The sequence below is a fragment of the Musca domestica genome, unplaced genomic scaffold, assembly GCF_030504385.1.
Source record: "Musca domestica strain aabys unplaced genomic scaffold, Musca_domestica.polishedcontigs.V.1.1 4, whole genome shotgun sequence".
NCBI classification, from domain to species: Eukaryota; Metazoa; Arthropoda; class Insecta; order Diptera; family Muscidae; genus Musca; species Musca domestica.
The window spans coordinates 23,855,921-23,873,652 of NW_026712328.1; the positions used below are offsets into that span (position 1 = coordinate 23,855,921).

General features: G+C 33.8%; 2 protein-coding genes across 7 annotated transcripts in view; both read right to left on the bottom strand.

The window, feature by feature from the left end:
- LOC101889617 (complexin) overlaps positions 1-17,732 on the bottom strand; it is a 636,740-nt gene that overhangs the window by 420,541 nt on the left and 198,467 nt on the right. For all 6 annotated transcript variants that reach the window (XM_059126575.1, XM_059126576.1, XM_059126579.1 and 3 more), the window contains exon 4: positions 7,630-7,658. The gene's annotated coding sequence lies outside the window, so the exon portion shown is untranslated. The remainder of the gene's footprint in view (positions 1-7,629; positions 7,659-17,732) is intronic.
- Positions 1-17,732, bottom strand: part of LOC101901327 (odorant receptor 82a) — a 330,365-nt gene that overhangs the window by 16,854 nt on the left and 295,779 nt on the right. The gene's annotated exons all lie outside the window — the stretch shown is intronic.

Below are 17,732 nucleotides of genomic sequence, written 5' to 3' on the forward strand. Positions count from 1 at the left end.
TTGTATTATTAAGGATTTTATTTTATTCAGTTTAATACCATTAAATTCAACAAAATCCTAAATAAATACGCTTCATACAAAAAGTTATATTTAATTAACTGTATTAACATTTATATCCCTCGTTGGGTGAGAATTATTAATGATTATTGGGAAATGGGGAAGAAACAAACACACCCACTTGGTGGTACAACAAAGTAGAGTACAAAATTATAACGCGTACAAAAAGGAAAACTAAATCCAAAATAAAACTTTTTCCCCCTAATTGTAGTTCTCCGAAATGTATATAAAACAACTTAAATCTAATTAGCACCAAATAATTCAAGCTGTTCAGAAAATACACCCTCGAGTCAAATGTTTAGGTCATTAGCAATAGAGAAGTTTTGTGGCCATGATTAAAACCACCATAATGCTTAGACCATTAGTGGGTATTTGGTATATGTATGCAACAGTATAAAATCAATTAATCAAAAGTTTATCAAAACATTTTTAGTCACTTTTAATCCTAAGTTTGACATGCCATAAAATATAAATAATAATAGTTATTATAATTATTTAAAAATTGTAGTTTTAAAAATGTGCATATATAGGGCGTTTTTTTTATCTATACATATGAATCACTCTGCTGACGGTTAGCTGTTTTGACAGTTTAATGTAACGTCTCAACTCAGTATTGGCTGGCAAATCATCATAAATATGTTTACTCCAGAACAGAATTTTAAAAATCAGTGTTTAATTAAAAACGTTTATAAAGCAATTCGTGATTTCTGAGACAACCATAACTCTACAATTCGGTCTACCTTCACTCTCTTGGATGCCAAGCCACCGAAAACAATAAGAAGAGTTTGTATAAAAAACAAGTAATAAAGCAGTAAGTTCGGTCGGGCCGAACTTTGAATACCCTCCACCATTTGGAACGAATTAAAAAAATTAAAAAAAAATAAAATCCGTTAAAAATTCTTTTAAAATCTTTAAAATATCTAATAAAGGAAGGTGGCGATATATGGGGGGATATACGATATTGTGGACCTATAAAAACAAATCTATGTCTGCGTTTAAATTACTTACAAGAAACTCCTTGTGTGGATTTTCAGATAATTGGAAAAAGTGGGTAAAATCATCAAAATACCGAATATGGGGGATATACTATATTGTGGACCTATATAGACAATTCCGTTTCAGGGGTAAAGTGCTCACAAAGAACTCCGTGTGTGGATTTTCGGACAATACGATTGGAAAATGTGGCTCAAATCATCAAAATACCGAATATCGCGGGTTACCGTTATATGGGAGCTATACGTTATCGTTAACCTATATAGAGAAATCTCTGTCGGGGGATAAAGTGCTCACAAAGAACCTCTTGTATACAAAGAACCCCTTGTGACCATTCCGTTGAAAAATATGGCTAAAAACATTAAAATGCCGAATATCGGCGGTACCGTTATATTAGGGCTATACGATATCGTGGACCTATATAGATAATTCTCTGCCAAGGTATAAAGTACCCACAAGGAAATCCTTGTGTGGATTTTCAGACAATTCCGATGAAAAATGTGGGTAAAATCAAAAAAATACCGAATATCGCGGGGTACCGTTATATGGGGGATATACGATATCGTGGACCTGTTTAAACAATTCTCTCTCAAGGGGTGAAGTACTCACAAGGAACTACTTGTGTGGATTTGAAGACAATTCCATTGAAAAGTGTGGCTAACATCATCAAAATACCGAATGGGGGGATACAGTTATATGGGGGATATACGATATCGTGGACCTATATAGACAATTCTTTTTGAGGGGGTAAAATGACCACAAAGGACTCCTTTTGTGGAATTTCAGACAATTCAATTGAAAAATGTAAATAAAATAATCAAAATACAAAATATCTGGGGTACCGTAATATGGGGGCTATACGACATCGTGGAGCTATAATAATAATTCTCTGCCGAGGTATAAAGTACCCACAAGGAATTCCTTCAGTGGATTTTCAGACAATTCCGTTGAAAAATGTGGGTAAAATCATCAAAATACCGAATATCGGGGGGTACCGTTATATGGGGGCTATACGATATCGTGGACCGATATAGCCCATATTCGAACTTGACCTGCCTGCAGATAAAAGAGAGATCTGTGCAAAATTTTAGCCTATCCTATCTTAATTCGTTTAGACGGACGGACAGGTCTTAGAATTTTACGCTGATCAAGAATATATATACTTTGTTGGGTCTAAAATGATTATTTCGATGAGTTACAAACGGAATGACGAACTTAATATACCCTCCATACTTTTTTGGTGGAGGGTATAAAAATATTGGAAGAAAACGGCAATTTATCGATTTCCCTATAAATGAGTAAGGACGACGGGTTAACGTGAATGGAAATAGATACAGAATTATGATCAATGAATTTAAGCTACCAAAACTTCAAGATAAGGATGTAAACGAAATGTGGTTTCAATTGGATGGATTGATGGACTTATTGAACGATCAGCTCATCAAAAACATTATTTCGTGAAAAAGACCGGTGAATGGCCTTTGTGTGATTTGACGGCACTCGATTATTATTTTTTGTGGAGATACCTGAAGTCATTGGTTTATACTGATGACGCTTTGGAAACCAATATTCAATATGTCATTGTTGAAGTACGACCTCAAATGTTTAAAAATATGGTCCAGAAGTGACCAAATTGTCGAGATGGTCATATGCACAAAATTGTGCAAAATTGTCGAGATGGTCATATGCACAAAATTATATTTAAATGTTTTATGACAAGAAATTATCTAACAAATAAAATGTTCTGGCCATTTCATAATTTGGCATGTGTGTTTATTTAAATTTCAAATCAGCAAGCTCCTAAAAAGACATACTTCAATTAAAAAGCCAAATTTTTTATCAGTGATTTTAATACGGGCTATAGCCAAGACTAATAATAAAAGGTTTGATAAATAAGGAATACCCAATAAAAATCTCCAAAAAGTACCTTAAGTTTGGTATTTTAAATTTAGACTTCTTTCCAAATGTTATAGACGAATTTTGATCAAAATATAACAAAGCAGCATTTAAGTTCACAGGTGTTAATTTTTGACATTGGAAAGAATTCCATTTTCTTCGAGATTCAATATTCGAAGGTATATACAATATCCAAATCTGAACCGACATCGATAAAACTTAGCAGAGGTATTTCTGAGCTGGATATGATATCTGGTTCGACAAAACATCTGACGAAAACCTTGCCGAATATTTCGAGGATCACATATGTTAGAGGGATTGGGAGGGTCGTTTTAAATTCCAGACATTTCCACCAACAAACCTGATTAAACTCTTCAATGTACTGAAAATCAAGAAGTTAAGTTATGGATATTGAAAACATGAATCTATAATAAATGAAAAATCCTTTAAGTACAGAGTATTTGTAATTACCGGCTTTACCGAAATGTGGACCTACATGACTCATTATTAATATCTTTTTTAACTAATCCTTCCTTTTCGCATTGAAGAGTGATGTTTACAGTCAGACGGACATGGCTAAATCTATTTATAATTAAATTTTGATCAAGAATTTGTATAAGTTTTTGGTTTTGATAATACTATCATTTGCATCAAATCAGAGGGAAATATATGTGGAAATATATCCGAATCTGAAACGATCTCGATAAAACATGGTGAAGTTATTTATAATTTGTCCATGATATCTAGAACCGAAAATCATTGTTATTGTATTGGGTACATAACTGATTTTAGGGAACTTATATATAAACTCGAATGAAATATATGTATAGGGGAGCTTTATCTGAACCGATAATTGTTTCTTTTTGTATATTACAAACAAATGACATAATACCATGTTCCATGATGTGGTGTAGTGTATAAAAATACATCAATAGCAAAAAACTCAGGCTTAATTACATTGTTGTTGTTTTTATAAAGCCTATAAAATCTTTTTTAATATTTGCCAAATTTAGAACTATATTTCTTTTATTTCATAGTACTTGTGTGCAGATCAAAACTCGAAAAGAATTTCGGGTTCTCAGTCCAATAATTTTAAGGGCTCTATAAAGACTTGACAACATATAATATATCGATTTAAACATTTATAGAGAACAATGGATTCTTAGGATTTGAAGGTTTTTTTTTTAATTTTTATGTTTAAATTGTAAAAATATTTGAAGCAATTTTTTATGTATCTATGATACATTATTTACCTACAAGAAAGTTTGTTTGACCAGCAGTAAATTTGAAAATAACAGAACGCAAAAAAATCTAATCAAAAAAAAATTGTAGCTTTTAAGCACATTCCTCTGAAGTAATGGAATGTATAAATATTTTTAAATTCTCTTAATCGTTCTTTCTTTTGTTTTGTCAACGAATAAACAAAAAGGCAAAGTTTTGATAACACAAAGTGTGCACCCAACCCAACAATATAAAACAACCACAAAGCAGGTGACACCCATATAGAATATCGGTGTGTCTCCTTTCGGTGACCTCAATGGGCAAAAGTCTATAAAAGTCACTGCTTAATTTATGTGAAGACAACCGTTCCTCAAATGAAAATTAACCATTACTTTTTCAAGGATACCACAAATTCATTGGCCACGAAATGGAACACACCTCCGTATGAGGTTCAATGAATATGGATAACTTTTCAGTTTCATAGGGAATATCAATTGCGTGTCTCAGAAAATATTCATAAACATAGCATTTTATTGATGCATACACGCTTGGAATGCGAAAACGCTGTTCATCAACAAATGGGAAAACATCCACGCCTACTGTACTGCTTTCTTTGATTTAATGAATGGGAGCTATAAATATTTTAATTTGAAAATTTATTTACATATGGGCTTATATGGTACTATTAACGTTTGTTGTCATAAAATGGAAAAAATGCTCTAAAAAGCAAAAGGGTAATTAAAGGAAAGTTCTTAGGATCTGTTTCTGTATGAGGATATGAAACTGAAGCCGGAAGAAAATCACAATTAAAATTGAGTTGATTTTTTTAATTTTTAATTAAGCTAAATTCAAAATTCTGAACACACATACATAATTGTGTTTTTCTTCGGCATCCGTCTTACAAAAACAGGCCCTAAGTTTTGAGTTTTCCATTAGTATGTTTATACTATACAACACTATGTGTTGGGGGTATTATAAATTTGATTGGGCCAAAAATTATGTAACACCTTGAAATATTGGATTCCCTCATAGGAAAGTATATATGGATCTTTCTATCTCGCCGAGCTGAGTCGATCTAGCTATGTATGTCCGTCCGTCTGCTTGTACGTTCGCAATTATAGGCCGATTCTCACGAAATTGAAAATGGAGGTGCGGTTATGGTCAAATGATTTTTTTGGTTTTGGAGATGATCGCAAAATATTAAAGGGTTAAAGTGGAACAAAAACAGTACAATTTCCTGATTTTGCAGATGTTCTATATGTCGTAATTATAGACCAATCGAAGCGGAAGTTGGCATGGAGCTAGAGATTAGGGCTGAGCAGACGGCTTCCCATGTGTATGGTCATCGGGTAATATTTTGTGTGTGAAATAGACAATAGCATTTGTGTTAAATAAAAGTCAAGTTTTCAATTAAACCGCGAATATTGTTAATCCTGCCGAAATTCCCAATGGAAAAAAGGTCAATTCTGACCGTTACATAGATGCCGATCGTAAATATATCGGAAATATATACATAGAAATAAATACAGTGTGTATATACAGAAAAGGGAAGAAAAGGGATTTGACAAATTTTGTCAATTCAGAAGATATAAAAAAATGTATAGCCCGCCTATAACGGTACACCCGATATTCAGTATTTTGATGAATTTAGCGACATTACTTACCGGAATTGTTTAAATTTAGTATTTGAAGTTCGTAATAGAAACTACAGTATAAAGCAGAAAATGGGTCACTTAGGTCCACTTCATTTTATAGCCCCCATATAACGGTACCCCCGATATTCGGTATTCTGATGATTTTAGCGACATTATTTACCGGAATTGTTTCAAATTTAGTATTTGAAGTTTGTAATAGACACAATAGAATAAAACAGAAAATGGGCCAATAGGTCCACTTCCCCATATAACGGTACCCCCGATATTCAGTATTTTGATGATTTTAGCGACATTATTTACCGGAATTGCTTCAAATTTGGTATTTGAAGTTTGTAATAGACACTACAGCACAAAACAGAGAATAGGCCATGTAGGTCCACTTCTTCGTATAGCCCCCATATAACGGTACCTCCCGATATTGGGTATTCTGATGATTTTAGCGACATAATTTACCGGAATTGTTACAACTTTCGCATTTTACAACTCCCATGGTTCCTCCCTCTATTCGGAATTCTGATGATTTTAGCTACATTATAAACAGATTTTTTTCAAGTTTGGCATTTGAATATTGTAATAGCTTTTGACAAAAGTTGCCTATGTAGGTCCACGTCGTCGTACAGACCCTAATATACGGCTACATTCGGTATTTTTAAGATTTTAACAGATATTTAACTGATTTTATTTTCTTGAAAATTGCCAAATTTGTACAAACGAACTTACAGCTTCTTTACTTGTTTTGTTTACAAACTGCTGGACAACGAATGTTTTCTTATCGGAGAAAACCAAATTCGGAAGTTCACCACTTTCGGCCAAGCGAAGCATCTCTTTAGCTGTTTTGAGTCTATTTTCTTTCAGTTGCGGTGTAAGTTCTTGCACTTTTTGGAATTTCAATGGCTTTACTCCGAGTTCATTTTTCAATATTTGCCGAATGGAATATTGTGATATGTTCAGCTCACGAGCCACGAGATGTCGGGCTACGCTACCAGTGTCACGGTAACGAGCGATGGTATGAGTCACAAAAGATTTATTCACATTTAAATGCTGGAGTGCTCTAACGATAGCCATTAAGGTTTTCCAGAAATAGCATTACCACGATTGAATTTCATCAATAATAACTATTTTCTGGAAAATTCTCACTATTTTATGGTTTCGTCGTTGCCCATATATATATATTTAATATATTTTCGTATTTTTGTAGTCTTGAACATAATTTTTCAAACATTTAGTTTTTGAATTTGTTTTACATTTTTTCGGTCCTATACAAACCTACATGCAAACATTCAGAGGTCTTCCTCTTTCCGTTCGCTCGAAAGCTATGCTGGAATATATGGCAAATTTTAGTATTTTCACAGTTAAGAATTAGAACATAGGCTTACCCTAACGGTCTAGACCAAGTGTGATCCTTTCCCAAGTATTTTGTATATCAATATTTTATATATTTGTGTGCTGTCCGTTAAGGTCTCTGATACTATATACTTTACATACTTTTTAATATTTTTTGCCAGTTTGAATTCGACATTTCGTTGATAAATTAAGTCGCATCTTTGAACGTTGTTGTGTAAGCTATCTTACATTTGTTAAAGGTCCCTGTCCATCCCTAAGTTACCTTAGTATGAATTCTATTAGATTTTGGATATCCACTGGACAATTTCTATCAACATTTTAAATTATTGCAAATTCGAAATGAATACATCTTTTAAAATTATATTCAACCTTTGCACTACACACAAAAACCTGATGTTGGCAATTTCGATATAATATTTCCAATTATAACAGAAGAAAATACATTTTGTGTACACAAACTTACCTTAATTTAACTTTTTAACTTGAAAAGATCTGCAAAGAGAAAAGTAAAAGATAATTGAATAAAATTGCCTTGGGTCAACGCAAAAAAAAATTGTGTGTCATTTATTTTATCATAACAATACAAAATACTTGGGCGTATATTTTTCTGTCCATTGGCCAAGAACAACAACAAACAAAATTTACATAATTTATTGACTTTTCATCTTTAAAGATACAAAGTAGGCAAAAAGAAAATGATAACAAAAAATCCATCAAGTCTAAACAAATTTTCAAACTATGCCAAAGCGAACGAACGAAAGAACAAACCGAACCGAACCGTTAACAATTTATATTGAACCCTTTTCTTTTTTGGGGTATTTAGGATTTATTTCTTTTAAGAACCATGAAAAAATGTAAATTTATTTATCAAACTTTTCGGGGAATTTCAAGTAAATAAGTAAGTAAGAAAAAGATGCTTATAACGCCGTCAAAATAAATCCTATTATTGCATTCGTGTCCAAAAAGGGGAAAATCATTTAAATTTTAATCTTTAAAAAATGCTAACGTCAACCCTTACAAGTGGTTTTCGCATAAATGCATAAACATATAATCTTAAAAGGTCCAATACAAGAAACAAAAAAATGAAAATAAATCACTGCCCATAAACTTCAAAGTATTGAAAAAAAATCTAAAGGAAATATTTTACATTAAGCCAATATTTGATAAGATTTAAAAAAAGAACAATTTTTAAAATATGAGTTACATATTTAAATTTAATATTTATTATACCTTCCACCATAGTATGGAGGGTATATTAGGTATGTCATTCCCTTTGTAACACCTAGAAATGTACATTTTAGACCCCACTTCGACTTCTATGTCGATTTATCGATGTCCGTCCGTCTGTCGGTCTATCCGCCTGTCCGTCTGTGGAAATCACTCTAGCTTCCGAACGAAATGAAGTAGGTTGATAACATTTTATTCAAATATATACTACGTCTGCAGGACTTTTGGTATTGAAAATGGGTGATGTAGGTCTACGTTTTGGTATAGCCCCTATATAATGGTACTTCCTTTTTCGGTATTTTGGTGATTTAAGCGACATTATTCACCGGGATTGTTTCATATTTGGTATTTGAAGTTCGTAATGGGTGCTTCAGCCTATGACAGAAAATTATCTGTGCAAGTCCACGTCTTCGTATTGCCCCCATACAACGGTACCTCCCGATATTCGGTATTTTGATGATTTTGGCGACATTATTCACCGGGATTGTTTCATATTTGGTATTTGAAGTTCGTAATGGATAATGACAGAAAATTATCTGTGCAGGTCCACGTCTTCATATAAACCCCATACAACGGATCCTCCCTATATTCGGTATTTTGATGATTGTTTTTTCAAAATACGTATTTAGAGTTCGTAAGGGGAACTACAGTCTGTGACACAAAATGTTTTATGCAGATTCAGGTCTTCGTATAGGCCCTATATATCAGTACCTCCCTATATTCGGTATTTTGACGATTTTAGGTACAATACTCCCCGAAATTGTTTGAGATGTCGTATTTGAAGTTCGTAATGGAAGCTACAGCCTGTGACAGAAAATTTTCTATGCAGGCGCGGGTTTTCGTATAGCTTCTATATGATCTTCGTACATTCGCTATATACGGTATTTTGATGATTTTAGCTACTTTACTCACCGTTTATTTCAAGTTTCGAATTTGGATATGGTAATGGCTTTTGACAAACAAAGCCACGTCGTATAGACCCCAATATAATGGCTGTATTCGATATTTTTATATGATTTTTAACAGAATTTTTAACGAATTTTATTTTTTGAAAATGTACAAATTCGTTCCAAATGGTGGAGGGTATTCAAAGTTCGGACCGGCCGAACTTAGTGATTTTTAAATTGTTCTTGAATGAATACGTGATTTTCGATTTGGTCAATTTCTTTGAGTTTTTCTATACTTGAATCTACAATACTTGATCTAAAATTGGTCTACAATGAAATATAATCTGATTATCGCACATTCCATGACTGAAGATGGAAATTAACGATAATCGAATCCAATTATATAATAATCTACAATTTAATGATACCGTGTTTGCTTGGTTTGTCGAATTAATATGACTTAAGAGTAATGCTACAAAGTTCCAATTAGAATAAAAAATATGTAGTATGAGTATGCGTTATACTGTAATGTTGAGCCTCGATTACCGTAGATAGACATCGAGTAAGATTAAAATTTAGTTCCCATAAACATATATGTTCCATCCGATCTTTTAAGAAGCACTACAGCCATAAAAATCATAGCTGAAATTCCGCTTGACTCCTTTCCTTACCATACTGGGGTTCTATTGCATTGTAATTAGTTAGAGTTCCCGTATATAGTTTTGTTTGATTTAATAGTTACCTAATTAAGTAATCGATTTTCAATACCCTAAAATTGTCATTTTCTTCGATTTTTTAAATTTCATCAACTAAAAGCACAACGGATCATATTAGATTCTCAGAATGCATAAAACGGTTTCATAATTTATTTTCAATTTTATTACAGTACATTTCATTTCGCTTGCTTTGTGCTTTTTTGACACGCTGTTAGTGTAGAATTTTAAACAAAAAATAGAATTCCTAAGAAAGCGTTTTTATGGTGTTGCTCGGTTTCAATTATAAAAAATGTATTCAACAGAATTTGTCAACATTGAAAAACGTTTAAATTTACATATTTACAAGCAACCTATATTGAAATCTTATTTCAGACATTCGGCAAATAGAAATTGAGAAAAGTACATAAAACCTAAACAAATATCCTTTAGTGAGCTTCATCTGAAATTGTTCCTCTTTTTCCATGTTTTTATTTGATTTATGCATTAAGCCTTTAATTAAAATCCAAAATATTTTAATTGAGTGTCACCCATCCGGGTTGTACCAATGTCTCGTGAAGTCTTTTCGATGTATTTACTTAATTTTGGTTTGCAAATGTAATGACCGCAGCAATCAATTAAATTACAGACAATTGGAGCACAAATTATTCACAGTAGAAGCGTTTTAATTTCAATTCTTATTGACAAAAAATTTGGGGTTGAGTTTTTTGAAATAAATAAAAAATATGAAATAAATAAAATATGTATTTATTTCATATCAATCATTTTCATATTTATTTAATGTACGATAATACAAAATCGGAAGATATTATTACGGTGTTTCTTATTAAATTATCAACCCATAAGAAACAATAGGAATTTTTAATACAGATCACCTTTGGGTAAAGAAAACATTTTTATATTCAATTTTAACTATAAACACCAGTAATACCGCTTGGATAATGTTGTTTTTTTCAAAGAACCATTGAGGCCTTTGTATGGGGGCCAAATCTAAGCAGGAACTTCAATAGAAAATTTTATACTTCAAGTACTGTCATCTACCACATCTTCTTAAAACTAAATTTGAAACAATTTCGTAGTTAAATATGACTAGGATTATCAAAATACTGGATATCGGGTATCGTTACATGTATGCTATAGGAAAACGTGGACCTATATACACTATATTTCGCCACAGGAGCTAGAAACCATTATGACCTACAAATACAAATTTTTAGACAAGTACGCGGAAAAATGTGGCAAAATCATCAAAATATCGAATGTCGGGAGCTACAGTTATGTGGCGGCTATACCAAAACGTGAACCGATATCTCTCATTTTCAATACCAACCATACTACACACTATACAAATTGTGCTGCACAATTTTAAAACTCTAGAGGGTGAGACAAAAAAACTGCAACAAGTCAAATGCCATAATATTTATTTTGTTTTTTTATACCCTCCACCTTGGAAACGAGGTTGGTATTGAAAATGAGATATATCGGCCCACGTTCTGGTATAGTCCCCATATAACGGTACATCCCGATATTCGGTATTTTGATGATTTATGCCACATTTTTTCTCGAATTTGCCTGAAAATTGGTATTTGTAGGTCATAATGGGTTCTAGATCCGGTGGCGAAACATTGCATGAATGGGTCCATGATTTGACATAGCCCCCATATAACGGTACCTCCCGATATTCGGTAATTTGATGATTTTTGCCACATTTTTTTCACGTATTTGTCTGAAAATTTGTAGGTCATAATGGTTTCCAGCTCCGGTGGCGAAACATTGCATGAATGGGTCCATGAATTGATATAGCCCCCATATAACGGTACCTCCCGATATTCGGTATTTTGATGACTTTTACCACATTTTTTCACAGATTTGTCTAAAAATTGGTATTTGTGAGTCATAATGGGTCCTAGTTCGTTTAGCGAAACATTGTATGTATAGGTCCACGTTTTGGTATAGTCCCCATATACAGTACCTCCCAATATTCGGTATTTCGATGATTTTTGACACATTTTTTTACGAATTTCTCTGAAAATTTGGTAGTTGTAGATCATAATGGGTCCCAGTTCGTATGGCGAGTCACTGTAATTATAGGTCCACGGTTTGGTATAGCCCCCATATAACGGTACCTCCTGATATTCGGTAATTTTATGATTTTTGCCACATTTTTTTGACGTAATTGGTATTTGTAGGTCATAATGGGTTCTAGCTCCGGTGGCGAAACATTGCATGTATGTGTCCATGATTTGATGTAGCCCCCATATAACGGTACCTCCCGATATTCGGTATTTTGATGGTTTTTGCCACATTTCTTCACTGATTTGTCTAAAAATTGGTATTTGTGAGTCATAATGGGTCCTAGTTCGTGTGGCTAAACATTGTATGTATAGGTCCACGTTTTGGTTTAGTCCCCACATAACGGTACCTCCCAATATTCGGTATTTTGACGATTTTTGACACATTGTTTTACGAATTTCTCTGAAAATTTGGTATGATTATGATTTTTGCCACATTTTTTTCACGTATTTGTCTGGAAATTGGTATTTGTAGGTCATAATGGGTTCTAGCTTCGTTGGCGAAACCTTACATGTGTAGGTCCATGATTTGGTATATATAACGGTACCCTCCGATATTCGGTATTTTGATGGTTTTTGCCACATTTCTTCTAATGTTTCCTTTACCCTAAGGTGGAGGGTTTGGCCCGGCCGAACTTAATGTTCTTTTACTTGTTTTTAACTTTATTCAATGAAATCAAAAAATGACGGAAATAACACCAATTTTAGAATAAGTTTAGATTTGTTTGAATTGGTCATCTTTGGCACGAATTATGGCCTTCAAACGGCCAATGAAACCGTCACTCGCTGCCCGAATGTTGCTCTGCGATGTTTATTATTTTTAGTGCCAACCTTGCTTTCTAAAATATACAAGACACCATAGTCCAACGGATTGGTATCCGGAGATTTGGGTAGTCATTGTGCGCTGGAAATGAATCGAGGAACCTCATTTTTATACCCTCTTTTTCAATGTGGAAGATATAAAAATTACTTGTCAGAGGTATTTCAAGTCTTATGTGATTGCTCATACCAAATAGACGCGTTATCACACGTGTTCCGTATGTGGTCCTATGAAAATGTTTCAATATCGACCTAAATTTTGCAATTTGTAATTTTAAAATCTTAATGAATAGAACGCACCCTTCCAAAATATATTGATCGTAGGTCCATGATTTTAAATGCAAACAATAGCCACCAATAATTTGGTACATATACAGGTTTACAGGACTAAGTAGTTCTGTCCGGATAAATTTCAAATTGATTGGTTTTTATAGAATAATTAGGATTTTGCTTTCAACCCAAACTCGAAGTCTTTTACATATCTTCTAGAAATGAATATAAAGAGTACATCTTTAAAGCTTATCAAAGAGGAATCATAAAGATTTTACTCCTATTTCAATATATCCAAATTATTCAGTTGTATCAAAACATATTTATTTCATACATACATTTGTGGGTATATATTATTCCATATGTCCCTTACATAATTATTAGTATATTTCTCCATACAACTGTCATTGTTTGTAGTAAACTAATTGGCAAGGCCAATCTGTTGGGTAATAAATCAAAGATTCGCCATGTTTGCGTGCGTTAAGATTTAAGCGTTTTTTTTTTTTTTGCTGGTCACTTTAATGTGAACATCCAAGGGCGTTGTTGCTGTCTTTGCCGTATTAAAATGTCTATTACAGAAAATAAAACATTTGCACAAAATATCAACCGTAATTTAGTAGTGACACTTTTGACATGCAATATTTCACATTATTGGCCAGGCCCATAGCCCATTAGCTTGTAACGTAAGAAATTGCACTAACATTTCTAATAAAGCCAACAAATCTAACGAAATCCATTAAATACCCTTTACAACTTAAAAATGTCTATTGGATAATAGAGACATTTTTGTTTCGTTACCGAGACGAGGAGAGTTCTTGCAGAAGAAGAAGAAGCAAAATAGACATGAATAGTTGCTACATTATACCCTCATAAATCAGCTTTTAGTGTTGGTGTTAACGTGGCACATTTGCTGTCCTGCAACATAATGCCCAACTTCTAAATTGAATAATGAAATTGCACTCATAAACCATGCCTAATGAAAATGTACACCATCTCTTTGACTGGGGTGGTGATGGTGGTGTAGTTGGCCTCCATGGCTGGTTGGATGGCTGAAACCACGACACATAAAATGTGTCAGGGATGTGGAGCTGAGCAAAAAAGTATAACTAAGGTGAAAATAGACTGCAAGCAAGGGCTGCCGTTGAGGGTGCATACATTCCGGCTATTGAATTATATGATGGAAGAGACCCTCATCACAATTAAGATGATACTGCTAACCTCTGCGCTAACATATGAACCATTTCAAATGGACATTTGCCGATGATAGAATTTTTTAAAGGTATGATGAAGCTTGGGTATGATAACTTTAAAAAATGTATGCCATGCATTAAGTTTGGGCTGGGCTGAACTTTTAATTTAATCCACCATGGGGTAAAAAACAACCTAAACGAATCGGTATTTAGTATTGGGTCTACTCCCATTTTTGCCAGTTAAATCGGTAGGTAAATAACGATTTCCAACTTATTGGTTTCATATTCCAAATAAAAATGAATTTTTTTAAAAAATTCGGCTAAATCACTAAAATACCAAATATTTTGTAGTTCTGCCTTATTAGTGATAAGATAAATAATGAGCCTATTTCAGCAGACTTCTGCCACAGACAGAATCGACTACAATCTCTACATAACAAATTTTAAAAGACTCCCCTGAATAATGTGGTTAATAACATCAGAATACCAAATTTCGGGAAATACCGAACATGGGGGGCTATAAAAAAAACGTGAATCTATATATGCCGCAGGTGGTTGAACCCATTACGAACTCTAACTACGAAATGAGTTTTAAATCGTCAGAATACCGAATATCTGGAGGAATTTGTATAGGGGGCTACAGAAAAACGTGGACCTATACAGACAATGTTCTATCAAAGGAGGCACCAATTAATGAAATCTATAAAACGAATTATAAACAATTTCGTTTAAAAATGTCTTCTAAATTCCTAAAATACCGAATATTATGAGGTACCGTTTTATGGGGTCTATAAGAAAACGTGGACCTATAATAGGGTGAGATGAAAAAACTACAACCAACTTTAGATTACTGTCATTTCTAAGCCACTCGTTCGACAGCTGTTATAATTATTCCTGTGACAGCTCATTATATTGTTTAAAAGCGTACAAAAGCATTTTGGTTGGAATTTTTTCACAAAAAGAGTTATACGTGATGGAATTCAAGCGTGATAGTGTGATTTCTTTATTTAGCTGGAAAACCACAAGTAGCTATCGCTACAGCACTCCAGCATTTAAATGTGAATAAATCTTTTTTGTCTCGTACCATCGCTCGTTCCCATGATACTGGTAGCGTAGCCCGACGTCAAGGAAGTGGATGGAAGAAAACAGCAACATCAGCAGAAATGGTTCGAAAAGTAAAGGAGGCACTTGACCGAAACCCGCGTCGCAGTGGCCGAAAAATGGCTTGTAAGCTGAACATATCGCAATATTCCATTCAGCTAATATGAAAAAATGAGCTCTGGGTAAAGCCATTGAAATTCTAAAAAGTGCAAGAACTTACACCGCGACAGAAAGAAAATAGACTCAAAAGAACTAAAGAGTTGCTTCGCTTGGACGAAAGTGGTGAACTGCCGAATTTGGTTTTCTCCGATGAGAAAACATTCATTGACCAGCAGTTCGTAAACAACCAAAATGATCGTATTTACTTGCCAAAGAGGTCAGCTGACACCAAAATAAATGCCGAATATTATCGCGAAAAAACATTTTGGCCGCAGACCTTGCGTATTTCAACAGGACTCTTGAACTATTGTGTCTGGAATATTTTGGAAAGCAAGGATGGCACTAAAAATATCAAAGTACATACCAAATACATTCGCGCTTCGCGGGAACAGATCAACATTCGGACAGCGTTTGACGGTTTCATTGGCTGTTTGAAGGCCATAATTCGTGCCAAATGTGACCAATTCGAACATATCTAAATTTATTCTAAATTTGATGCTATTTCTGACATTTTTATACCCTCCACCATAGTATGGAGGGTATATTAATTTTGCCATTCCGTTTGTAACTCCTCGAAATACTCATGTCAGACCCAACAAAGTATATATATTCTTGATCAGCGTAAAATTCTAAGACGATTTAGCCATGTCCGTCTGTCTGTCTGTCCGTCTGTCTGTCTGTTGTAATCACGCTATCTTTCGAACAAATTGAGATAGAAGGCTAAAATTTTGCACACATGTATATTTTGCACGTAGGCAGGTTAAGTTCGTAAATGGGCCATGTAGGTCCCATTTATCATATAGCCCCCATATAACGCTACCTCCCGATATTCGGTATTTTGATGATTTTAGCGATGTTATTTACCGGGATTGTTTCAAATTTCGCATGTGAAGTTCGTAATGGATACTACAGCCTAAGACAGAAAATTATCTGTGCAGGTCCACGTCTTCGTGTAGCCCCGATATAACGGTACCACCCCCCCCCCCAATATTCTGTATTTTGATGATTTTAGCGACATTATTTAGCGGAGTCGTTCCAAATTTGGCATTTGAAGTCCGTAATAGATACTGCAGCATAAAACAGAAAATGGGCCATATAGGTCCACGTCTTCATATAGCCACCATATACCGTACCCCCATATACCGTACCCCCGATATTCGGTATTTTTATTTACCGGGATTGTTTCAAATTTCGCATGTGAAGTTCATAATGGATACTTCAGCCCATGCCAGAAAATTGTCTGTGCGGGTTCACGTCTTCGTATAGCCCCCATATAACGGTACCCCCCATATTCGGTACTTTGATGATTTTAGCTACATTATAAACAGATTTTTCTTCAAGTTTCGCATTTAAATATTGTAATAACTTATGACAAAAGTTGCCCATGCAGGCCCACGTCGTCGTATAAGCATTCAGTATTTTAACAGAATTTTTAACAAATTTTATTTAATTTTTTTTTTTTTTTTGGAAATTGCCAAATTTGTAGCAAATGGTGAAGGGTATTAAAAGTTCGGCCCGGCCAAACTTACAGCTTTTTAACTTGTTTACTTTCATTCAATAAAATTTAAAAAACAAAATATAAAAATTAGTGACTTTTTTGCAGTTTTTTATCTTACCCTGTATAAGAAAAAGTGGACCTTTATATACAATGTTTTTCCACAGGAGGAGAACCCTTTACAAACTCCAAGTACCGGATTTGAATAATTCTGTTTGAAAATGTGATTTTAATCTTTAATATACCGCACCAACGAAGTTTTCCTGCCTTTTAACACAATACACATGTGCGACTCATTTCTTTTAAAATGTTTACTTTTTTGGAACTAGAAAAAAAAGCTTTGACCGGTCTGACTTAAGCGTAATACAAATATTTCGGTGTTCCAAGGTTGTAATAAATATTGTATTTTTCTTTATATTTCTTTTCAAAATTTTGAGAGGTATCACAAAAAGTGGAGCGATTCCCTAGTAACGGAAATAATTTCACATGCTTTGAGAGTTATCATTAAAAAGGCTGCCCTTTTGTGGTAGTGGAACCGAATAGAATGAAGTTATACATCCTATATTTGCTTTAAATCCAGAAGTTATAGAAACATGACAATATGCGGTTACATACTAAAGTTTTTTTTCATAT